The sequence below is a fragment of the Schistocerca nitens genome, chromosome 10, assembly GCF_023898315.1.
Source record: "Schistocerca nitens isolate TAMUIC-IGC-003100 chromosome 10, iqSchNite1.1, whole genome shotgun sequence".
Classification (NCBI taxonomy): Eukaryota; Metazoa; Arthropoda; class Insecta; order Orthoptera; family Acrididae; genus Schistocerca; species Schistocerca nitens.
Genome location: NC_064623.1, coordinates 56,594,864 through 56,621,673, shown reverse-complemented (window position 1 = coordinate 56,621,673; position 26,810 = coordinate 56,594,864). Strand labels below are relative to the sequence as shown.

General features: G+C 43.4%; 3 non-coding genes across 3 annotated transcripts; 2 read left to right on the top strand and 1 right to left on the bottom strand.

The window, feature by feature from the left end:
• Positions 1 to 17,410: 17,410 nt before the first annotated feature.
• Trnat-ugu (transfer RNA threonine (anticodon UGU)) lies at positions 17,411 to 17,485 on the bottom strand. Its single transcript has one exon. It is a non-coding gene; the product is annotated as a tRNA-Thr (tRNA).
• A 69-nt stretch (positions 17,486 to 17,554) lies between these two features.
• On the top strand, positions 17,555 to 17,629 carry Trnat-ugu (transfer RNA threonine (anticodon UGU)). The gene has a single exon. It is a non-coding gene; the product is annotated as a tRNA-Thr (tRNA).
• A 365-nt stretch (positions 17,630 to 17,994) lies between these two features.
• Trnat-ugu (transfer RNA threonine (anticodon UGU)) lies at positions 17,995 to 18,069 on the top strand. The gene has a single exon. It is a non-coding gene; the product is annotated as a tRNA-Thr (tRNA).
• Positions 18,070 to 26,810: the final 8,741 nt, after the last annotated feature.

Sequence of the window (26,810 nt, the reverse complement as noted above, 5' to 3'; positions counted from 1 at the left end):
TTGGACTCCTGCCAGCACTTAGAAAAACAGCCATCTCGGCTGCGCTGAACAAACAATAACATCGTGAGTAGAAGCAGCTGCTAGTAAGTTGTGACGTTGCTCGTCGCTGGTAACACTTTCAACACAATGGAAAAGTTCTGGGTAGTGCACTTACATTTTTAGTTTTTGTACAAATTCCAGTACTTTTAATAAGCCCTATTTCACCAGCTTGTACAGAAACTAAAAAAAGTAAGCGCGCCACCCACAATTTTTCGGTTGTGTTAAAAGTATCAGTAATGTTACCAGAGACAAATAACGCTTATTAGCGTCTGCGGCTGCACACGTTGTTATCAGGTCCTCAGGGCAGCCCAGATACCTGTTATTCTATAAGGAGTTAAACAATGGTAAGTTGCGGGCATACTACACTACTGGCCATTAAAGTTACTACACCACGAAGATGACGTGCTACAGACGCGAAATTTAACCGACAGGAAGAAGATCCTGTGATATGCAAATGATTAGCTTTTCAGAGCATTCACACAAGGTTGGCGCCGGTGGTAACACCTACAACGTCCTGACATCAGGAAAGTTTCCAACCGATTTCCTCATACACAAACAGCAGTTGACCGGCGTTGCCTGGTGAAACGTTGCTGTGGTGCCTCGTGTGAGGAAGAGAAATGCGTACCACCACGTTTCCGACTTTGATAAAGGTCGGATTGTAGCCTATCGCGATTGCGGTTTATCGTATCGCGACATTGCTGCTCGCGTTGGTCGAATCCAATGACTGTTAGCAGAATATGGAGTCGGTGGGTTCAGGAGGGTAATACGGAAGGCCGTGCTGGATCCCAACGGCTTCATATCAGTAGCAGTCGAGATGACAGGCATCTTATCCGCATGGCTGTAACGGATCGTGCAGCCACGTCTCGATCCCTGAGTCAACACATGGGGACGTCTGAAAGAATGGTTCTAATGGGTCTGAGCACTATGGGACTCAACTTCTGAAGTCATTAGTCCCCTAGAACTTAGAACTAGTTAAACCTAACTAACCTAAGGACATCACATACATCCATGCCCGAGGCAGGATTCGAACCTGCGACCGTACCAGTCGCGCGGTTCCGGACTGTGCGCCTAGAACCGGGTCCGTCTGAAAGACAACAACCATCTGCACGAACAGTTCGACGACGTTTGCAGCTGCATGGACTATCAGCTCGGAGATGATGGCTGCGGTTACCCTTGACGCCGCATCACAGACAGGAGTGCCTGCGATGGTGTACTCCACGACGAACCTGGGTGCACGAAAGGCAAAACGTCATTTTGTCGGATGAATCCAGGTTCTGTTTACAGCATCATGATGGTCGCATCCGTGTTTGCCGTCATCGCGGTGAACGCACATTGGAAGCGTGTATTCGTCATCGCCATACTGGCGTATCACATGACGTGACTGTATGGGGTTCTATTGGTTACACTTCTCGGTCACCTTTTGTTCGCATTGACGGCGATTTGAACAGTGGACGTTATATTTCTGATGTGTTACGACCAGTGGTTCAACCCTTCATTCGATCCCTGCGAAACCCTACATTTCAGCAGCTTCTGTACGGGCCTTCCTGGATACAGAAAATGTTCGACTGTTGCCCAGGCCAGCACATTCTCCACATCTCTCACCAATTGAAAACGTCTGGTCAATGGTGGCCGAGCAACTGGCTCGTCACAATACGCCAGTCACTACTCTTGATGAACTGTGGTATCGTGTTGAAGCTGCATGGGCAGCTGTAGCTGTACACGCGATCCAAACTCTGTTTGACTCAATGTCCAGGCGTATCAAGGCTGTTATTAAGGCCAGAGGTGGTTGTTCTGCGTACTGATTTCTCAGGATCTATGGACCCAAATTGCGTGAAAATGTAATCACATGTCAGTTCTAGTATAATATATTTGTTTAATGAATACCAGTTTATCATCTGCATTTCTTCTTGGTGTAGCAATTTTAATGGCCCGTAGTGTACATTGCCTCTGATGATGCCACGATGTCCGCCATGTAGAACGTTTTTCTGATCCTACTGATTTAATGACTTAATGAAACAAAATCAGGCTGATGTTTCCTTGCAAGGTATACGTACCAAAGGCTGGAACGTTTTTAACTTTTTTTTAATGCACGTCTGCTCTAAACTTTGACTATTGCATTGTCGCAACATAACTTTACGACTTTTAAAATTTCATCGTACTGAAGACATCCGTCCTTAGAGGTGTCGAAACCTTCGTCATTGTATTAAACAATTATTTGCAACCGGTTGGTTGTGTATTTCTCCGTGGAATCATATATACCGTTGCTGAAAGAAAACCATGGTCAAAACTGTACTATCAAGAGATTAACATTACTACTATCCGCCTACTATATTGACGGGATTCTGAGGCCGCAGTTACGTGTTCTTCCGCCTTCTCCGCCCTGTTTTTCAGGTCCAAAATAGAAGTCCGTCAGAGATGATCCGTAAATGAATAAGATTTTTGATGGATCTCTCAACATCCATTGCATTCGATGAGGCTAGGATATGCGCCTTGTAGAACACTGGGAGATTTCATTGGTTTAATGGCTTAATGTAGTTCAGACAAGTGAGTACTTTTCGATCTCCTTCTTAGTGGGCACTGTTGTTGTTGTTGTTGTTGTGGTGGTGGTGGTGGTCTTCAGTCCAAAGACCGGTTTGATGCAGCTCTTCTTGCACCTCTATCCTGTGCAACCTTCTTCATCTCCCAGTACCTACTACAGCCTACATCCTTCTGAATCTCGTTAATGTATTCAGCTCTTGGTACCCCTCTACGATTTTTACCCTCCATGCTGCCCTCCAATACTAAATTGGTGATCCCTTGATGCCTCAGAATACGCCCTACCAACCAATCCCTAGTCAAGTTGTGGCACAAATTCCTCTTCTCCCCAAGTCTCTTTAATACCTCCTCATTAGTTATGTGATCTACCCATCTAATCTTCAACATTCTTCTGTAGCACCACATTTCGAAATCTTCTATTCTCTTCTTGTCTAAACTATTTATCGTCCACGTTTCACTTCCATACATTGCTACACTCCATACAAATAATTTCAGAAACGACTTCCTGACATTTAAATCTATATTCAATGTTAAGAAATTTCTCATCAGAAACGATTTCCTTGCCATTGACAGTCTACATTTTGTATCCTCTCTACTTCGACCATCATCAGTTATTTTGCTCTGCAAATAGCAAAACTCCTTTACTACTTTAAGTGTCTCCTTACCTAATCTAATTCCCTCTGCATCACCCGATTTAATCTGACTACATTCCATTATCCTCGTATTACTTTTGTTGATATTCAAATTAATCCTCCTTTCAAGGCACTGTCGATTCCGTTCAACTGCTCTTCCAGGTCCTTTGCTGTCTCTGATAGAATTACAATGTCATCGGCGAACCTCAAAGTTTTTATGTCTTCTCCATCGATTTTAATTCCTACTCCGAATTTTATTTTGTTTCCTTTACTGCTTGCTCAACATACATATTGAAAAACATCAGGGATAGGCTAAAACCCTGTATCACTCCCTTCCCAAGCACTGCTTCCCTTTCATGCCCCTCGACTCTTATAACTGCCATCTGGTTTCTGTACAAATTGTAAATAATCATTAGCTCCCTGTTTTTTACTCCTGCCACATTCAGAATCTGAAAGAGGGTATTCCGGGCTACATTGTTTAACGCTTTCTCTAAGTCTACAAATGCGAGAAACGTAGATTTGCCTTTCCTTAATCTATCTTCTAAGATAAGTCCTAGGGTCAGTATTGCTTCACGCGTTCCAACATTTCTACTGAATCCAAACTGGTCTTCCCCGAGGTCGGCTTCTACCAGTTTTCCATTCGTCTGTAAAGAATTCGCGTTAGTATTTTGCAGCGGTGACTTATTAAATTGATAGTTCGGTGATTTTCACACCTGCCAGCAACTGCTTTCTCTGGGATTGGAATTATTATATTGTTTTTGAAGTCTGAGGGTATTTCGCCTGTCTCATACATTTTGTCAGGGCTGGCTCTCTCAAGGCTGTCAGTAGTTCTAATGGAATGTTGTCTACTCCAGGGGCCTTGTAGGCATAATGAGTTTTTTTACACTTAACGGCAACTAATTCGTATGTATGTTGTTGTAGATTTAACCCGAAGGTGCAATTCATTATCGCGAAACCGGTTCTACCTTGATTGCACAATAAACGAAGATCAGCAGCTTCAACCGGACTCTAAAATTTCTAGAAGATTTTACCACAATAAATTTTCACTATGCGTAGACTGAACTATGGTGGTTTACAGGGTGGCCCATTGATCGCGACCGGGCCAAATAACTCACGACATAAGCATCAAACGAAAAAATTACAAAGAACGAATCTCGTCTAGCTTGAAGGGGGAAACCAGATGGCGCTATGGTGGGCTCGCTATATGGCGCAGCCATAGGTCAAACGGATATCAACTGCGTTTTTTTTAAAATAGGAACCCCCATTTCTTATTACATATTCGTGTAGTACGTAAAGAAATATGAATGTTTTAGTTGGACCACTTTTTTCTCTTTGTGATAGATAGCGGTGTAATAGTCACAAAGGTATACTTCGTATCACGTAAAATTCCGCCAGTGCGGACGGTATTTGCTTCGTGATACATTACCCGTATTAAAATGGACCGTTTACCAAATGCGGAAAAGGTCGATATCGTGTTGATGTAAGGCTATTGTGATCAAAATGACCAACGGGCGTCTACTATGTATGCTGCTCGGTACCCTGGACGACATCATCCAAGTGTCCGGACCGTTCGCCGGATAGTTACGTTATTTAAGGAAACAGGAAGTGTTCAGCCACATGTGAAATGTCAGCCACGACCTGCAACAAATGATGATGCCCAAGTAGGTGTTTTAGCTGCTGTCGGGGCTAATCCACACATCAGCAGCAGACAAGTTGCGCGAGAATCGGGAATATCAAAAACGTCGATGTTGAGAATGCTACATCAACATCGATTGCACCCGTACCATATTTCCACCAGGAATTGCATGGCGACGACTTTGAACGTAGTGTACATTTCTGGCACTGGGAACAAGAGAAATTACGGAACGATGGCAGAATTTTCTCACGCGTTCTATTTAGCGACGCAGCGTCATTCACCAACAGCGGTAACGTAAACCGGCATAATATGCACTATTGGGCAACGGAAAATCTTCGATGGCTGCGTCAAGTGCAATATCCGCGACTTTGGCGGGTTAATGTATGCTGCGGCATTATGGGAGGAAGGATAATTGGCCCCCATTTTATCGATGGCGATCTAAATGGTGCAATGTAAGCTGATTTCCTACGTAGTGTTCTATCGATGTTACTACAAGATGTTTCACTGCATGACAGAATGGCGATGTACTTCAAACATGATGGATGTCCGGCACATAGCTCGCGTGCGGTTGAAGCGGTATTGAATAGCATATTTCATGACAGGTGGATTGGTCGTCGAAGCAACATACCATGGCCCGCACGTTCACCGGATCTGACGACCCGGATTTCTTTCTGTGGGGAAAGTTGAAGGATATTTGCTATTGTGATCCACGCCTGACAACATGCGTCAGCGCATTGTCAATGCCTGTGCGAACATTACGGAAGGCGAACTACTCGCTGATGAGAGGAATGTCGTTACACGTATTGCCAAATGCGTTTAGGTTGACGGACTTCGTTTTGAGCATTTATTGCATTAATGGTGTGTTTACAGGTAATCACGGTACGTTCTCAGAAATAATAAGTTCACAAAGGCACATGTATGAGGTTGGAACAGGCGAAATAAAATGTTCAAACGTACCTACGTTCTGTATTTTAATTTAAGAAACCTACCTGTTACCAACTGTTCGTCTATAATTGTGAGCCATATGTTTGTGACTATTACGGCGCCATTTATCACAAAGCATAAAAAGCTGTCCAACTAATACATTCATATTTCTTTACGTACTACACGAATATGTAATAAAAATGGGGGTTCCTATTTTTAAAAAACGCAGATGATATCCGTTTGACCTATGGCAGCGCCATCTAGCGGGCCAACCATAGCGCCATCTAGTTTCCCCCTTCAAGCTAGGCAAGTTTCGTTCTTTGTAGTTTTTTCGTTTGACGCTTATTTCATGAGATATTTGTCCCGGTCGCTATCAATGGACCACCCTGTATATAGAAAACTTTTATGTTCAAGGACTGTTACGACTTTTATCGCGTTTCAGTAGAAATAAGAAAAGATGGCAAGGATTATAAAATTAAATTTAAAAAAATAAGAGGAGGACTTTATGTGCTCTCTGCTGTGTTTTCCAGACTCGGCCGCACCCGGCGCCTTTCGCACCACGCGGCGCTCCATTCCAGCCCAGCTCGTGCGCTGCCTGCTCTGCGGGTCTTATCTCGGCCGCTCCTGCCTTTATCGCCCCGACAGCAGAGCTCTCACATTTCGCAACCTCTCGGAGGTCATTCGCTCTCTAAACGACGTCGGCGCTTCTTGTCTCGCGAGCAGCCAAAGATACCGAGCTACCGAGTTCCAATCTTATTTACAGACGAGGAGGGACAGCCCAGTACTGCTATATCATCGACAGCATACGATAATGCTAGCCTTCCACACCCTAGCTGCGACGTGGAACATCCCCGACGTTTTAACTGGCTGCTTCTACACTAATGGCCATTAAAATTGCTACAACAAGAAGAAATGCAGAGGATAAACGGGTATTCATTCGACAAATATATTATACTAGAACTGACATGTGATTACATTTTCACGCAATTTGGGTGCATAGATCTGAGAAGTCAGTACCCAGAACAACCACCTTTGTCCGTAATAACGGCCTTGATGCGCCTGGGCATTGAGTCAAACAGAGCTTGGATGGCGTGTACAGGTATAGCTGCCCATGCAGCTTCAACACGATACCACAGTTCATCAAGAGTAGTGACTGGCGTAGACGAGCCAGTTGCTCGGCTACCATTGACCAGACGTTTTAAATTGCTGAGAGATCTGGAGAACGTACTGGCCAGGGCAGCAGTCGAATATTTTCTGTATCCAGAAAGGCCTATACAGGACCTGCGGTTGTGCATTATCCTGCTGAAATGTAGGGTTTCGCAGGGATCGAATGAAGGGTAGAGCCACGGGTCGTACCACATCTGAAATGTAACATCGACTGTTCAAAGTGCCGTCAGTGCGACCAAGAGGTGACCGAGACGTGTAACCAATGGCACTCCATACCACCACGCCGGGTGATACGCCACTATGCCGATGACGAATACACGCTTCCAACGTGCGTTCACCGCGATATCGTCAAACACGGATGCGACCATCATGATGCTGTAAACAATACCTGGATTCGCCCGAAAAAATGACGTTTTGCCATTCGTGCACCCAGGTTCATCGTTGAGTACACCATCGCAGGCACTCCTGTCTGTGATGCAGCGTCAAGGGTAACCGCAGCCGTGGTCTCCGAGCTGATACTCGATTCTGCTGTAAACGTCGAACTCTTCGTGCAGACGGTTGGTGTCTTGCAAACGTCCCCATCTGTTGACTCAGGGATCGAGACGTGGCTGCACGATCCGTTACAGCCATGCGGATAAGATGTCTGTCATCTCGACTGCTAGTAATGCGAGGCCGTTGGGATCCAGCACGGCGTTCCGTATTACCCTCCTGAACCCACCGATTCCATATTCTGCTAACAGTCATTGGATCTCGACCAACTCTAGCAGCAATGTCGCGATACGATAAACCGCAATCGCGATAGGGTACAATCCGACCTTTATCAAAGTCGGAAACGTGATAGTACGCATTTCTCCTCCTTACACGAGGCATCACAACAACGTTTCACCAGGCAACGACGGTCAACTGCTGATTGTGTATGAGAAATCGGTTGGAAACTTTCCTCATGTTAGCACGTTGCAGGTGTCGCTACCGGCGCCAACCTTGTGTGAATGCTCTGAAAAGCTAATCATTTGCATATCACAGTATCTTCTTCCTGTTTGTTAAATTTTGCGTCCGTGGCACGTCATCTTTGTGATGTAGCAATTTTAATGGCCAGTAGTCTATTTCAAAAATACCAGACAAAGTTCAGTATCATTCACGCTCCGAGGATTACGTGCAAATCTAACTATGTACAGTACGCAAGGAGATAAAGGGAGTATTTTTCGAAGTTATTTTTCTTGACTTCAGCCATGTACAGAAGTGAAACATGGACTATAAACAGTTTCCATAAAAAGAGAATAGAATCTTTCGAAATCTACATCTACATGGATACTCTGCAAACCACATTTAAGTGCCTGGCAGATGAACCACCTTCACAGTCCTCTATTGTTCCAATCTCGTATAGCGCGCGGAAAGAATGAACACCTATATCTTTCCGTACGAGCTCTGATTTCCCCTATTTTATCGTGGTGATCGTTCCTCCCTATGTGGGTTCGTATCAACAAAATATTTTCGCATTCGGAGGAGAAAGTTGGTGATTGGAATTTCGTGAGAAATCATGGAATCACGGCGTCAGCGTTGTGAAACATGTGTACGTCTGCAGGGTGATTACGTCGAGAAGTAACGCCATTTTCATCGATTTCGGGTGAGTAGTCAACTAGAAAAAAAATCGGAGGCCTTAGAACTTGAATGCACCTCGTACATTCAAAAGATGCGCCGTTCTTTACGCCGGAGGGCAGAGGCGTGCAGTGTCGTGAATGATCGCTACGTTGAACACCTCCTGAACGCACGCGTTTACCGCAGAAACTATCCATTTCTGGACCCGTGTTTACTGGACTTATCTCAGAAAGTATGCATTTCCGAACCCATACTCATTTGATACTTATGTCACAAAATAGGCAAACCTACGTTTCTAGCATTTGCAGACTTAGAGAAAGCTTTCGAAAATGAAACTTCCTGGCTGATTAAAACTGTGTGCCCGACCGAGACTCGAACTGGGGACCTTTGCCTTTCGCGGGCATGTGCTCTACCATCTGAGCTACCGAAGCACGACTCACGCCCGGTACTCACAGCTTTACTTCTGCCAGTATCTCGTCTCATTCTAGCTTTTGAAAATGTTGACTTGAATACTCTGTTTCAAATTCTGAAGGTGGCAGGGGTAAAATACAGGGTGCGAAAGGCTATTTAAAATTTGTACAGAAACCAGACGCCAGTTGTAGGAGTCGAGGGGCATGAAAGGGAAGCAGTGGTTGGGAAGGGAATGAAACAGGGTTGTAGCCTATTCCAGATGATATTCAATCCGTTTATTGAGCAAGCGGTAAAGGAAACAAAAGAAAAATTGGGAGTAGCAATTAAAATCCATGGAGAAGAAATTAAAACTTTGAGGTTCACCATTGACATTGTAATTCTGTCAGAGACAGCAAAGGACCTGGAAGAGCAGCGGAAGGGAATGGACAATGCCTTGAAAGGAGGATATAAGATGAAGATCAACAAAAGTAAAACGACGATAATGGAATGTAGTCGAATTAAGTCGGGTGATGCTGAGGGAATTAGATTACGAAATGAGACACTTAAAGTAGTAAAGGAGTTTTGGTATTTGGGGAGCAAAATAACTGATGATGATCGGAGAGGATATAAAATGTAGACTGGCAATGGCAAGGAAAGCGTTTCTGAAGAAGACAAATTTGTTAACATCGAGTATAGATTCCTAGACGTACACTGTTAATACTATCTGGTGAAGATCCAACACCGCGGAGCAGTGTTCCAAAAGAGGGCGGAAAAACGTAGTGTAGGCAGTTCCTTTAGTAGATCTGTTACACTTTCTAAATGTCCTTCCAATAAAACACAGCCTTTGATTAGCCTTCCCCAAACGTTTTCTGTGTGTTATTTCCAATTTAAGTTCTTCTTAATTGTAATTCCTAGGTATGTAGATGAAATTACGGCCCTTAGATTTGACTGATTTAACCTTGTAACTGAAGTTTAACGGATTTCTTTTAGCGCTCATGAGGATGACCTAACATTTTTCGTTATTCACGGTAATTTCCCAGTTTTCGAACCATACAGATATCTTTACTATATCGTTTTGCAATTCATTGTGATCTTCTGATGACTTTACTGGTCGATAAACGACATCGTCATCTGCAAACAAGCTAAGACGGCCGCTCAGATTGTCTCCTAAATCGTTTATATAGATGAGGAACAGCAAAGGGCCCATAATACTACCTTGGGGAACGCCAGTAGTCACTTCTGCTTTACTCGATGACTTTCCGTCAATTAGTACGAACTGCGACCTCTCCGACAAGAAATCACGAACCCGTTACATAAATGAGACGATATTCCATAAGCACGCTGTGTCACTACAGGCCGGTTATGTGGTACAGTCAAAAGCCTTCTGGAAATCTAGAAATACGGAATAAATTTGAAATCCCTTGTCAATAGCACGCAACACTTCGTGTGAGTAAAATTCTAGTTCCTTTTCACAAGAACGATGTTTTCTAGATCCGCGTTGACTGGGTGTCAAAAGACCGTTTTCTTCGAGGTAATTTATAATGTTCGAACTCAATATATGTTCTTAAATCCTGCTACATATCGACGTTAATGATATGGGCCTGTATTTTAGTGGATTACTCTTACTATTTTTCTTGAGTATTGGTGTGACCTGTGCAACTTTCCAGTCTTTGGTTCAAATGGTTCAAATGGCTCTGAGCACTATGGGACTTAACATCTGTGGTCATCAGTCCCATAGAACTTAGAACTACTTAAACCTAACTAACCTAAGGACACCACACACATCCATGCCCGAGGCAGGATTCGAACCTGCGACCGTAGCAGTCGCGCGGTTCCGGACTGAGCGCCTAGAACCGCTAGACCACCGCGGCCGGCTCCAGTCTTTGGGGGCGGATCTATCGTCGAGCGTGCGGTTGTATATGATTGTTAAGTATGGAGGTATTTTATGAGCATACACTGAGAGGAACCGAACTAGGTCACCGTCTAGACCGGAAGACTTGCTTTTGTTAAGTGATTTAAGTTGCTTTACTATTCCGAGGATATTTACTTCTACGTTACTCATGTTGGCAACTGTTCTTGATTCGAATTCTGCAATATTTGTTTCGTTTTCTTTGGTGAACGAAATTTGAAAGGTTGTGTTTAGTAAATCTGCTTTAGCAGCACTGTCGTCGATAGTATTTCCATTGTTATAGCGCAGAGAAGGCATTATCTTGCCGCTAGCATACTTCACATACAACCAGAATCTCTTAAGGTTTTCTGCCTGGTTTCGAGACAAAGTTCCGTTGTGGAAGCTATTGTGAGCATCTCACATTGAAGTCCGTCCCTAATTTTGAGCTTGTGTAAATGATAGCCGAACTTGCGGATTTTCTGTCTGTTTGAATTTGGCATGCTTGTTTCGTTGTTTCTGCAACTGTGTTCAGACCCGTTTTGTGTACCAAGGAGGATCAGCTCCGTTGGATGTTATTTGGTATAAATCTCCGAATTACTGTGATACTAAGTCTTTGAATTCAGTCTAGCTCATACTGTTAATTTGCAAGGAGTGAAGATTGTCTCTCAGGAACGCGTCAAGTGAATTTTTATCTGCTTTTTTGAATAGGTGTATTATTCGTTTATTTTTGGAGGATTTAGGGGTTACAATATTCATTCCCGCTACGACAGCCCTGTGTTCACTAATCCCAGTATCCGTTTTGATGCTCGTTATTAGCTTAAGATTATTTGTTGCTAAGAGCTCAAGTGTGTTTTCACAGCCGTTTACTATCCGCGAGGGACTCGTGAACTAAGTCGTCCAAATAATTTTCATAAAATCCGTTTAGCACAATTTCTGTTGATGTTTTATACGTACCTCCGGGATTAAACGTGCGTCTGTCGCGATACATCCCTGAGAGATATCCGCACAGCCAGAAGTCTGATGGATTGAAGTCTGTGCATCTGAAAGGCCACTCTTTTCCACATGTGATGAGGTCGTTACCGAAGGCTTCTCGGAGCAAGTCTTTCACCTGTCAAGCCCCTGTCCGGCCCCGGTAGCTGAGTGGTCAGAGTGACAGAATGTCAATCCTAAGGTCCCGGGTTCGATTCCCGGCTGGGTCGGAGATTTTCTCCGCTCAGGGACTGGGTGTTGTGTTGTCCTGATCATCATCATTTCATCCCCATCGACGCGCAGGTCGCCAAAGTGGCGTCAAATCGAAAGACCTGCACCAGGCGAACGGTCTACCCGACGGGAGGCCCTAGCCACAAGACATTTCATTTCATATTTCACCTGTCAAGCGACGTATGGTGTCGCCCCATCTTACACGAAAAGAGTGATGTGGACACAGGTGCTTTCTTGCACAGCCGGAATCAGGTGTTGCACATGTAGGTCCTTATAACGTGCAGATGCCACTCTATACCAAACAGGCCCACATGGTATCGTTTCCTCGAAGAAATATGGACCGAAAATGGAGGAGCTTGTGAAACCACACCGCACAGTGATATAAGCTGAGTGAGGTAGATGTTCCTGCACAAGCGGCGGAATGGAACCCCATGTCTGACAATTCTGTGTATTCATGACACTGTGTAGAGTAAAATGTGCCTCGCCTGTCCAAAGAATATTCATAATGTCATCCACTTCCATGCGAGCCAAAAAACGAACGGCACAGTCATGGCGTTCTAGCCTGACTCTGGTAAGGATACCAGTATAAAATGCGCCGAAAATTGTTTGGAACTGTTGACCAGGGCTGAAACAATGCCCGTGACACATCTCGAACACTGGCTGCAGAATTTGAGGCACGTGCAGCACGATCGGATATAGCCACAGCAACTTCATCGACAACTGCCACGGGAATGGGGCGCCTACCTCTCCACACTGACCATGTAATTCACCTGTTTCTTCAAATATCGTGATCATATTCATTAACCTATTTATTGTTAAGGGGTCTCCTTCTGTCGGAGATATTGCCGCGATGCAGCGGTGCTATTGTTACCGCTCTGATGTAACAACTTTACCAATAGCGCAGGGCCTTTCTTCTCAATAGCCACTTCGTTTTGTACGGTGAACTTCAGCCTTCTTAACCCTTTTGACCAACAGTCACTTCACAAAAGAAATCAACTCGCGCCGCCAAGCACCAAACAGCATACTGGCGTCAAAACAGAAAACATTTCACACTCTGACTGTTTACAGCGCCATATTTTCAGCTGGTGGTAGAAAGCGGAACTATTATTTTTCAGCGTACTTCGCGAGCACACTGATTAACGAAAACTTCTACTATGTTTCAGCACCCTGCGATGCATACAGCCCGCACTGCAGCTCTTGGAACACAGTTTAGTTATAACATCTACATCTACATCTGCATCTACATCTACGTGATTACTCTGCTGTTCACAATAAAGTGTCTGGCAGAGGGTTGAATGAACCACTTTCAAGCTGTCTCCCTACCGTTCCACTCTCGAACGGCGCACGGGAAAAACGAGTTTTCGGTACGAGCCCTGATTTCTCTCATTTTATCAAAAAATGGTTAAAATGGCTTTGAGCACCATGGGACTTAACATCTGAGGTCATCAGTCCCCTAGACTTAGAACTACTTAAACTTAACTAACCTAAGAACATCACACAGATCCATGCCCGAGTCAGTATTCGAACCTGCGACTGTAGCAGCAGCGCGGTTCCGGACTGAAGCGCCTATAACCGCTCGGCCACAGCGGCTGGCTCTTATTTTATCCTGATCATTTCTCCCTATGTAGGTGGGTGCCAACAGAATGTTTTCGCAATCGGAGGAGAAAATTGGCGATTGAAATTTCATCCCGTCGCAACGAAAAACGCGTTTGTTTTAATGATAGCCACTCCACTTATCATGTGTGTGGCACTTTCTCCGTTACTCCGCATAATACAAAACGAGCTGCCCTTCTTTGTACTTTTTCGATGTCATCCGTCAGTCCCACCTGATGCGGATCCCATACCGCACAGCAATACTCCACAATAGGGCGGACATTCGTGGTGTAGGCAGTCTCTTTAGTAGACCTGTTCCACCTTCTTAGTGTTCTGCCAATGAATCACAATCTTTGGTTGGCTCTACCCACAACATTATCTATGTGATCGTTCCAATTTAGGGTATTTGTAATTGTAATCCTAAAGTATTTAGTTGAATTTACAGTCCTCAGATTTGTGTGACTTATCGCGTAATCGAAATTTAGGGATTTTCTTTTAGTACTCATGTGAATAACTTCACACTTTTCCTTTATTCAGGGTCAATTACCACGTTTCGCACCACACAGATATCTTATCTAAATCATTTTGCAATTCGTTTTGCTGACCTGATGACTTTACAAGACACAAGACACAGCATAATCTGCAAACAATCTAAGACGGCTACTCAGATTGTCTCCTATGTCTTTAATACAGATCAGGAACAATAGAGGACCTGTAACACTTCATTGGGGAACGCCGGATATTATTTCTATTTTACTCGACGACTTTCCGTCTCTTACTATGAGCTATGGTCGCAGGTTCGAATCCTGCCTCGGGCATGGATGTGTGTGACGTCCTTAGGTTAGTTAGGTTTAAGTAGTTCTAAGTTCTAGCGGACTAATGACCTCCGAAGTTAAGTCCCATAGTGCTCAGAGCCATTTGAACCATTTTTTTCTTACTATGAACTGTGACCTTTCTGACAGGAAATCACGATTCCAGTCGCACAACTGAGGCGATATTCCATAGACACCCAGTTTGGTAAGAAGATGCTTGTTAGGAACGGTGTCGAAAGCCTTCTGGAAATCTAAAAATATGGAATCAATTTGACGAACCGGCATATTTCCTGTAATTCGTATCGCTGTTTCGCTATGTGTTGATTAGTTATGGCCGTTTGCAGTCGCTACAGTAATGTACAAAAATGTGTCACATTGTCTGAAGAGAGTATGTCTACTTGATTTTCAGCAGGCACAGTTCTACTGAGGTACTGATAACAGTTGCATCATAGCCAGGGGGCGAAACGGAGCGGCAGCTGGAGACTACTCCAGAGTTGACCTACACTGTTTAGTACAATTCCTGTGGGAATATTGCGATTGCTTTTTTACAGAGACATTCTGACTAGGTTGAAAAATTTTATCGTGTACCTCTGTCACTTTGAAGTATAGAGCAACATCTAATAAAACTAGTTTGGCCTGTCATAAAGGATAGCTTGAATTTAGGGTCCCCTCGTTTACTCGTATGTAACTACACTGCTGGCCATTAAAATTACTACACCAAGAAGAAATGCAGATGATAAACGGGTATTCATTGCACAAATATATTATACTAGAACTGACGTGTGATTACATTTTCACGTAATTTGGGTGCATAGATCCTGACAAATCAGTACCCAGAAAGACCACATCTACCCGCAATAACGGCCTTGATACGCCTGGGCATTGAGTCAAACAGAGCTTGGATGGCGTGTACAGGTACAGCTGCCCATGCAGCTTCAACACGATACCACAGTTCATCAAGAGTAGTGACTGGCGTATTGTGACGAGCCGGTTGCTCGGCCACCATTGACCAGACGTTTTCAATTGGTGAGCGATCTGGAGAATGTGCTGGCCAGGGCAGCAGTCGAACATTTTCTGTATCCAGAAAGGCCCGTACAGGACCTGCAATATGCGGTCGTGCATTATCCTGCTGAAATGTAGGGTTTCGCAGAGATGGAATGAAGGGTACAGCCACGGGTCGTAACACATCTGAAATGTAACGTCCACTGTTGAAAGTGCCGTCAGTGCGAACAAGAGGTGACCGAGACGTGTAACCAATGGCACCCCATACCATCACGCCGGGTGATACGACATTATGGCGATGACGAATACACTCTTCCAATGTGCGTTCACCGCGATGTCGCCAAACACGGATGCGACTACCATGATGCTGTAAACATAACCTGGATTCATCCGAAAAAAGACGTTTTGCCATTCGTGCACCCAGGTTCGTCGTTGAGTACACCATCACAGGTGCTCCTGTCTGTGATGCAGCGTCAAGTGTAACCGCAGCCAAGGTCTCCGAGCTGATAGTCCGTGCTGCTGCAAACGTCGTCGAACTGTTCGAGCAGATGGTTGTTGTCTTGCAAACATTCCCCATCTGTTGACTCAGGGATCGAGACGTGGCTGCACGATCCGTTACAGCCATGCGGATAAGATGCCTGTCATCTCGTCTGCTTGTGATACGAGGCCTTTGGGATCCAGAACGGCGTTCCGTATTACCCTCCTGAACCCACCGATTCCATATTCTGCTAACAGTCATTGGACCTCGACCAACGCGAGCAGCAATGTCACGATACGATAAACCGCAATCGCGATAGGCTACAATCCGACCTTTATTAAAGTCGGAAACGTGATGGTACGCATTTCTCCTCCTTACACGAGGCATCACAACAACGTTTCACCAGGCAACGCCGGTCAGCTGCTGTTTGTGTATGAGAAATCGGTTGCATAATTTCCTCATGTCAGTACGTTGTATGTGTCGCCAGCGGCGCCAACTTTGTGTTAATGAAAAGCTAATCATTTGCATATCACAGCATCTTCTTCCTGTAGGTTAAATTTCGCGTCTGTAGCACGTCATCTTCGTGGTGTAGCAATTTTAATGGCCAGTAGTGTAGTAAATAAACCATTATTTTGTTCAGTTTGCTTATTGCTCTTCATGTTATACTACACAGTCTGATAGACGCATTGGCATCACTATTCCCATTGGCCATTTCATACCCACTACTGGATACAAGTCTTGTGTAGGCTTTTCTATGCGTTAGCGACCAGAAATACAGTTCCGCGCCGCTCCTGAATGTCACCTAATATAGTCCGTCTGCCTTCCGTTATGTCGACACCTGTGTCTTTCCTCACCGCTAGCAACCCAGCAAACAGCTTGTCAAGTCCATCTAGCATGTATTCCTTTGGCTTCACGTCCTGCCGTACCTCCAAATCCTCACTCCGATCAGTATTACTTCTATTCAGTCTGTTCCCTGGTATTTTGATAGTTTTCCTGTCCCTCTCATATATTCCGATTGTGAATTTCATTTCCCGCTTAAGAGTCTTCTGAGTTTCAATGGCCTTTACATTAAAAGTCCATGTCTCAGCACCCTATGACAAACCACTGACTGTGAAATATCCGATTCTCGCAGCTCAGAGACGTTTTGCTCGATTCATAGCGAGTATGTTCTTAATCCTAGAGGTATTATGCTATGACCGAAACTGTCGTCTTCTCTTTAATAGTTACCTGGTTTCATTTGAGCTGTTTTTTCATCTAATAGTGAAACAATTAAGTATAGAAGAGGAGGAGGTGAATAACCATAGGTAAGTCAAGTAATAATCCACGTTATCCTGGAAAGTAACAAGTGTTATGCATATAAATAGAATTATAACTATATATGACGGTAGTATCTGTTCCCGAAAGAACAGTTACCGTGGATGACCATGCAGCTTTGCTAGAAATGAAATGATAATCAAATAGACACCCTAGCTGCAAGCAGGCGTTGATACACTTCATTGGGGACATGTTGAAAATGTGTGCCCCGACCGGGACTCGAACCCGGGATCTCCTGCTTACATGGCAGACGCTCTATCCATCTGAGCCACCGCGGGCACAGAGGATAGTGCCTCTGCAGCGACTTTCCCTTGCACGCTCCCCGTGAGCAGACGCACTATCCTCTGTGCCCGCGGTGGCTCAGATGGATAGAGCGTCTGCCATGTAAGCAGGAGATCCCGGGTTCGAGTCCCGGTCGGGGCACACATTTTCAACATGTCCCCAATGAAGTGTATCAACGCCTGCTTGCAGCTAGAGTTTCTATTTAGCTATCATTTCATTTCTAGCAAAGCTGCATGGTCATCCACGGTAACTGTTCTTTCGGAAACAGATACTACCGTCATATATAGTTAAAAATATGGGTTCCCGGCCTTTGACCTTCTTGTGCGAACGCACACGCTATGCCCGAACTCGTACGGGACTTGGTAGATTAATCTGCCACGAGTAATGAGTATGATGGGCAAACATCTATTAGGCGCACTACGAATTAGTGTTGTGGACATGTTGGGAATGTGGATCTCACGGGGAGCGTGCAAAGGATAAGTCCCTGCAGACGCACTATCCTCTGTGCCCGCGGTGGCTCAGATGGATAGAGCGTCTGCCATGTAAGCAGGAGATCCCGGGTTCGAGTCCCGGTCGGGGCACACATTTTCAACATGTCCCCAATGAAGTGTATCAACGCCTGCTTGCAGCTAGGGTGTCTATTTAATTATCATTTCATATAAATAGAAGTTAGTCCTGGGAAGGAGACTGCTTGGATACCAAGCTAAAAGGAAGTCGGAAAAGAAAACGCACAGAACTCGAGAGATCATGCGAATATACAGATTTTACAGAAAACTGAGTGGATGTAACGAGAGAGGAAGTTAAAAGAAAATAAATTCACATTAAGACGAGTGTAACGCAGTGTTGCAGCTTGCCGGTACAGACAGAAGTAAAAGATGGGTTGTGAAAGTAACTTTCGCCATTGGTTTTGAAAGAGAAGATGGCACACCAGGCGAATCCAGACCCGTTGCTCGTTCAGTGACGGAAGGATCATAGCGGAGTAGGAACGACTATCCGTAGTGCACCGAAGAAGAGAGAGTACCAATACACGGTTGTGCCAAGGGGTAATCGAGCGCGCATCACGATGGCAGACGGACGTGTATTGACAACTTTTGACTACGAAACGCCTGTGCTTGTATCGAATTGTCAACGTAATTACTTTCAACGTAATGTTTACAAGACTCGTTAACTAAATTGCCGATTACGCTGGTGGCGGAATAGTCCAATCAATACGGACCAAAAATGTCGACTATCGGGAACATTTCGTGTAGTCTGGAATTTTTGTAGTGTGTTAGGTATCACAAATGATGTAGTAGAAATCCGAGCAGCGAGGGGTGAATGTGGGGTGTAGGTGTGTTTGAAGGTCACTTCTGTAAGTTTTTCTAGAATAAAACTACGGCTTTTAGCGACAACGTATCCTTGTACAAAATTTAATCGTCTTAAATTTCCTACAAAAACGTTCTTGTTAATTTGTTTCTGTAGAACTAATAGTTTGCGGATCGGTAGAGAGAGAATATGAAATCTCGCGCGTGGTTTCTGAAGCCCAGATGTAACATCCTGGTTGCAAGAAACGACGTCGTTACAGACAACTGAATAACCGTGTATATTCAGTGATTTGTTCAGTCATGACGCAAGAATCTTACATAGTTACGGGTGAAACTTTTACTTTCATCAACATACATGATGATGTTATACCGTTAAAAGATTGTATAAATGTTTTTCTTCAGAAATCGAAACATAAAGAATTGTCACAATGATTATATATTGCATGGCAATCTCATTTAGATTGTCAGATCTGTATGCTTCACACAGACTGCATGTAGTGTGCACAACACATTGTAATGTTTATTGCATTTCAAGGTTTTATAGAATTAAATATTCCAGAATACGAATCGAGAACAATTGCCAACATGAGGAACTCAAAAGTAATATCCTCGGAGTAGTAAAGGAACTTAATTGCTTAGTAAAAGCAAGTCTTCTGGTCCTGACGGTACACCAATTAGATTCCTTTCAGAGTATGCTGATGCAATAGCTCCTTGCTTTACAATCATATACAACCACTCCCTTGACCAAAGATCCGTACTCAAAGACTGGAAAGTAACGCAGGTCACGCCAGTATTCAGGGAAGGCATTAGGGCAATCCACTAAGATAAAGGTCGATATGCAGCAGGATTTTGGAACATGCATTGTGTTCGTACATTGTGAATTACCTCGAAGAGGTAGATTTACAAAACATCGTTGTTGTGATACACAACTAGCTCTTTACTCACGTGAAGTGTTGAGTGCTATCGACAAGGAATTTCAAATTGATTCCGTGTAGATTTCCAGAAGGCTTTTGACACTGTACCTCACAAGCAGCTTGTTATCACATGGCTTACTTATCGAATATGGTCTCAGTTACGTGATTGGATTCGTGATTTCGTGTCGGAGAGGTCACAGCAATTAGCACCTGACGGCAAGTTATCGAGTAAAACAGAAGTGATTTCCGGCGTTCCCTAGGTAGTGTTATACGCCCTCTGCTGTTCCTTATCTATACAAACAATTTTGAAAACAATCTGAGCTGCCGTCTTAGGTTGTTTGCAGATGATGCTGTCGTTTATAGTCTAGTAAAGTCATAAGAAGCTCAAAACTAAGTGCAAAACCATTTCGAAAAGGCCCTGTGTGTGTGTGTGTGTGTGTGTTTTCTGTCGTGTGGTAATACGTTGATAAAGAGCTGTGGCAGATTCCTTGATGCTTAAGTCATTTTCAGCCAGGTGTCCGGTTACTTTTGATCACATCGTGTACTAATGTATATGTCCTATGAATATGAACGTCCTATCTCCTATAGTCGTTCAAGGTGTTCTGTTTCTTTTTTTACCTGAGTAAATACCATGCTACATTGAATGAATTAACGACAAAATCAGATATAGAAATATATGCAAGAATCACATACATAGAGGATCATAACAAATGTTATCATTATTAATTTAAAGTAATGAAACGAAATAAGAGGCATGATTTGATTGTATTTGTGTGCAAACTACTTTGAATGGGCATTTGTGCGAACTCGTTACACTTCTCCATTATCCCTGAAAGTTTGTACCATCTCATTACCGAGCGAGGTGGCGCAGTGGCTAGCACGCTGGAGCAGCATTCGGGAGTACGACAGTTCAACCCCGCGTCCGGCCATTATGATTTAGGTTTTCCGTGATTTCCCTATATTGGATCAGGCAAATGCCGGGATGGTTCCCTGGCGCGGCTCACTTCCTTCCCTAGACCGAAAGGACCGATGACCTCGCTGTTTGGTCCCTTCCTCTAAATCAACCAACCATCCATTGAATCCCTCTCTGTACTTTCCTCAGCGCAGTATTCTGCAAACTGCAGTACGCGAGCCACATGCGGCTCTTTGGCATTTTGGGTGTGGCTCCTCCACGAAATACCACGTGCGGGCTGGCACGTACAGTCCGAATGAAACTTCGTGGCCGAAGAGATGAGGTAAGATAATGGAAAATGAATAATGAGGTAAGAAATAAGTGAACATATAAATACAGAAAGCATGCTTGGATAGGATTTTTTTGGTGGAAACAAATGTTGGAATCAGTCTGGAACCGCAAGACCGCTACGGTCGCAGGTTCGAATCCTGCCTCGGGCATGGATGTTTATGGTGTCCTTAGGTTAGTTAGGTTTAACTAGTTTTACGTTCTAGGGGACTAATGACCTCAGCAGTTGAGTCCCATAGTGCTCAGAGCCAAATGTTGAAATAAGAGAAAAGATCTATGAAATGAAGTTTTGGGTTGGACTCCAGTACCAAATGTTACACTGAAAAAGAACCCTGTCCTTTCCTTTTGCGTACCCTTGTGTATTTGTGTTTTTCCTGTCTTTATGTGTTTAGCTGATAAGAGTTATGTTGTAGAATTTTTCTAATAATATGTTATTTACTTTGTAAAGATGTTTAGACATTATTTATTCTGCTTTGTTTTAATGCTCAAGTGTGAAGTTGATGTTTCGAAAGCCATTCTGATCTTTTATGTATTTACTTATGTCATAATTCCTGTAACACTAATGTATATGTTTATTTCTATTCTTTTGTAAAGCCCGTATTACTACGAATGTTATCTGTATTGTCATGTTCTTTAATGATGTATTTTGTAGCTTTGTTATTGTATTCTCATGTTATAAAATTGTAATTGACACCAGTTCATCAAATTAAGTAACTTGTGAGCATTCATTTCACTGTACACATTTCTGTTGCTCATAGTATATGCACTATATGTGAGAAGTTGGGACTGTTAGTGTTTACACGTGTGTTAATAATTCAGCAAAGGACTGGTTAACAGCTTTGTTGGTTGTAAGGACAATTCCAAAAACTTTGTGAGTGCACAAGTCGTGGTTTATGGACTTACTATATTGTCCGCAAGACTCTTCGATGGTGATTGTGCACCTGCACAGTCGCAACAGATGGCTGCTGGCCATCTCTACAAGGACTGCAGTCGGTCTGCACCTCTGGTGGCCCACCAGTACCGTAATCTCTACCAGGACTACAGTGGGTCTGCTCTGTGATGACCTACCTACCAATATTCTTCAAAACTTCGACTGACTCTGCTGTGGGTTTGCTCTGTTGTGGCCCTTTACCTGTCTGCATGTCAAGAGTCAGCGTTGTCTCTTCGAAATAGGGGAATGAATAATGCTTTGAAGTCGGGTATATAAGATAATTTTTAAAGTGCTTAAGTTCATGCAATATCAAACAGTGGAAAGAATATCTCTTCCATTAAAGAATGTGGAACTGTTTCTCGTGAAGTGTGGAAATAAGCTTCCGTTCGGGCGAAAGAAGAACATGTTAGATTGGCGTATTCGCGGAATTTTTGTTTTGCTCGTTGGTATTCTCCATGCCGCCGGCCGGAGTGGCCGTGCGGTTCTAGGCGCTCAGTCCGGAACCGCGAGACCGCTACGGTCGCAGGTTCGAATCCTGTCTCGGGCATGGATGTGTGTGATGTCCTTAGGTTAGTTAGGTTTAATTAGTTCTGAGTTCTAGGGGACTGATGACCACAGATGTTAAGTCCCATAGTGCCCAGAGCCATTTGAATCATTTCATTCTCCATGCCAAAGGTTTATTTATCGATAGTCGTGCTTCATTTGTAGGTAGCTGTTGCTATTTGAGTTTACGTATTGTCGTTTTGTCGTCTGGGGATAGCGAGTGGAGCTGTGTACACTAGAAAATGGAGTGCCAAGGGGAGAACCGGATCATTTCCGACATGTTCTTCCGTTTGAGTTCAGTGGAGGGCTGACAGCAGCAGAGGCAGCCAGAGACGTTTGCGTCGTGTATGGGGACAATGACGCTGGACAGAGCACGGCAAGATAATGGGTTTCTCATTTTAAGGAGAGTCGTTTTATTTTCTACTGTCTATACTTTTACAAATAAATTCATAAAACTTTGTCGGCATGACCAGGAAGGATTCAGGATTCACACTCATGGCAGTGGAAATGCAAAAACATAACAAAATAATTTTTTATATGAAATTTCATCGTTTTTTCACGTACTGTTTGCTGCATTTATTGCTATAGGCACATTTTTCTTCACAAGTAAGAGAGATTCTTTGATGAATTTTGCACAGCATACAAACCATACTTACAGGTGTATGAAACTCTAGAATTTTCCAAATCTATTAAAAACTGTGGTATAAATTCAGATAATTAACTACAAAATTGAATTTTTTTCTAAAGGTTCAAAACGTAACGGCTCATTCATTTTTTCATAAATTAGATTCTAGAGTTTCAGGCACCTGTAAGTATGGTTTGTGTGCTGTGCAAAATTCATCGAACAGTCTCTCTTACTTATGAAGAAAAGTATTCCTATAGCAACAAATGCAGCCAATAGTAAGTGAAAAAATGATGAAATTTCATATGTAAAAAAAATTATTTTGTTATGTTTTTGAACTTCCGCTGCTACGAGTGTGAATCCTGAATCCTTCCTGGTCATGCTGACAAAGTTTTATGAATTTACTTGTAAAAGTATAGACAGTGGAAATTAAAATGTCCTGTGGTGCCTCTCCTGCTCCAAGTCGGCTCGTTTGACGTCCTAACCCCCTTAAGCGCTGTCGGGCGTGTTCGGCACTTGGATGGCCGACTATCCGGGTCGACATGCGCTGTTGCCATTTTTCGGTGTGCAGTCACCCTCGTGATGCCAATTGAGGAGCTACTCGACCGAATAGTAGCGGCTTCGGTCAAAGCCATCATCACGACCGCGAGAGCTGACCACACGCCCTTCCTATCCGCATCCTCCACTGAGGATGACACGGCGGTCGGATGGTCCCGATGGGCCACTTGTGGCCTGGAGACGGAGTGTAGAATCTACAATGATGCAGGTCAGTGTACTGAAGAACTGGCAAATGTGATAAACTGCGACAATTCCACCAACGTACGACATTTGCATGCTATGGGGAAGGTTCAACAACGGGGCGTATGGATACGCATGCTGTAAGCATAAATCACAAAAATCAGCGGGTGGCCATACGTGCTTCTCTGCTTGCTCGTCGTCAGCTGGTTCGTGAACAACACCGACTATTCATATCCATATCGTCACTGGTGAACTTGAATTGTGTCTTTAAGATTAAGAAAAGGCAAACCTGCGTTTCTAGCATTTGTAGACTTAGAGAAAGCTTTTGACAATGTTAACTGGAATACTCTCTTTCAAATTCTGAAGGTGGCAGGGGTAAAATACAGGGAGCGAAAGGCTATTTACAATTTGTACAGAAACCAGATAACAGTTATAAGAGTCGAGGGGCATGAAAGTGAAGCAGTGGTTGGGAAGGGAGTGAGACAGGGTTGTAGCCTATCCCCGATGTTATTCAATCTGTATATTGAACAAGCAGTAAAGGAAACAAAAGAAAAATTCGGAATAGATATTAAAATTCATGGAGAATAAGTAAAAACTTTGAGGTTCGCCGATGACATTGTAATTCTGTCAGAGACAGCAATGGACTTGGAAGAGCAGCTGAACGGAATGGACAGTGTCTTGAAAGGAGGATATAAGATCAACATTAACAAAAGCAAAACGAGGATAATGGAATGTAGTCGAATTAAATCGGGTGATGCTGAGGGGATTAGATTAGGAAATGAGACACTTAAAGTAGTAAAGGAGTTTTGCTATTTAGGGAGCAAAATAACTGATGATTGTCGAAGTAGAGAGGATATAAAATGTAGACTGGCAATGGCAAGGAAATCGTTTCTGAAGAAGAGAAATTTGTTAACATCGAGTATAGATTTAAGTGTCAGGAAGTCGTTTCTGAAAGCATTTGTATGGAGTGTAGCCATGTATGGAAGTGAAACATGGACGATAACTAGTTTGGACAAGAAGAGAATAGAAGCTTTCGAAATGTGGTGCTACAGAAGAATGCTGAAGATAAGGTGGGTAGATCACGTAACTAATGAGGAGGTATTGAATAGGATTGGGGAGAAGAGAAGTTTGTGGCACAACTTGACTAGAAGAAGGGATCGGTTGGTAGGACATGTTTTGAGGCATCAAGGGATCACCAATTTAGTATTGGATGGCAGCGTGGAGGGTAAAATTCGTAGAGGGAGACCAAGAGATGAATACACTAAGCAGATTCAGAAGGATGTAGGTTGCAGTAGGTACTGGGAGATGAAGAAGCTTGCACAGGATAGAGTAGCATGGAGAGCTGCATCAAACCAGTCTCAGGACTGAAGACCACAACAACAACAAGGAAAAGAAAGCATTGGTTGAGCCCAAACAAAGCACCCACTCCACGTGCTCGCACACACAAAAGATAATGTTATTCATGAGGTGGAACACAGACGGTATCGTGTACTACGAACTGCTTCCCCGAGGTGAAACAGTCGCTGCTGACATTGTCTATCAGCTAGTGAGGCGTGTCGCAGACGCAGTCCAAGAACGACCAGGAACATTGCCTGAAGTGATGCTGTTCCACGGTAATGCGCGCCCGCATTCTGCTACACTGACAAAAAACAGTGTACGGGTGCCGGGTTGGGGAGTCATTCCGCCGCCAATCACTTGATCTTGCGCCCTCAGATTTTCACCTGTTGCACTCTCTATCGAACAGCCTACAAAGAAATTACTTTACAGATGAAATTGCGCTCCGAACGCGGCTCGACGAGTTCTTCGCCTCAAAACTATGTGATTAATCATGGAATCGAAAAATTACCCCAGCGTCGGCAGACTGTCGTAAATAGTGAAGAAGAATATACTACTGTTATGTTTATCTGTTACGTTTATTAAACATCACGGAAAAATGCTACGAACTTGTGCACTAACTCAATAAATATATTAAAAATGAATTAACATGAAAACATTTCGAAAGCGATTTAATAATAAGAGTGAATCGGAATTAATGAAACACATGATGATATAGACTAAGAGGTGTAACAGTAAGATTGTGCATCAAGAAATAAAAATACTTGTAAATGTGACTAGTTTTCTTAATTCTACTTTTACGACTTACTTACTGTTTGCGCCTCTGTGTTTTAGAGGAGTGCGCTGAAGATATGTTGATTTTTAACATCTGAAATAGTATTCCTGACTCATAATCAGCTGAAAAAACTAGTGTTTGCTGTTCTTTCCTTATTAGGGTCTACATATTCATGTGAACAACCATTTACAAGCATGAACCTGATCAAGAGTAAATTGAAAAGTCGTCTCGGTCATGGAGACATGGGAATTCACCTACAATTCAAGAAAACATACTTAACATACGTTACTTACCCAAACTATCCAAGAAGTTACAAGGCAGTTTTTCGCATTAGTTTTTGTCATTTATTGTCATAATTTAATTTTAGAGACACGTTTAAGTAATATCGAACTACGGTATCAAGTTTTAGTCAACGTAACTAAAGTTTAATTAAAATTTATAGCCTACCCTTAAGTAAAATTTGTTAAGATAATATTAGGGGGCGTTGTGAGGCGAAAGATTTTGTTGCTAGTGTTGAGAATGGCATGCTGAGAAGTTTGGACATGTGGAGTGATGAAAGAAGGGATGTAGACGAAACAAGTATGGAAGGCAAGTGTGAATGGAAGAGTTTGAAGGGTCGACCTCAGTGAATGTATTTCAGTCAGATGGAGGAATTTTTTGCAGTAAACAGCTTGGGAGTACCTTACTAGCAATGTATCTACCTGCATATTCTGACGGGAAAAAATCGCAGTACCTGGAAGGAGTTGTGCGACATAATTGAAAGTTGATAGGCGTGTTTCTACATCTGAAAGATGATTTCTATTCATACTTCTCGCCAGTCGTATAAGAGTCGTCTTACACTTGGGAGTTCGATCCTATAGCACTTACAGAGGTGATCTTGTAACTGTCATTATCTCTGGACTGGCTAACATACGTGGGTT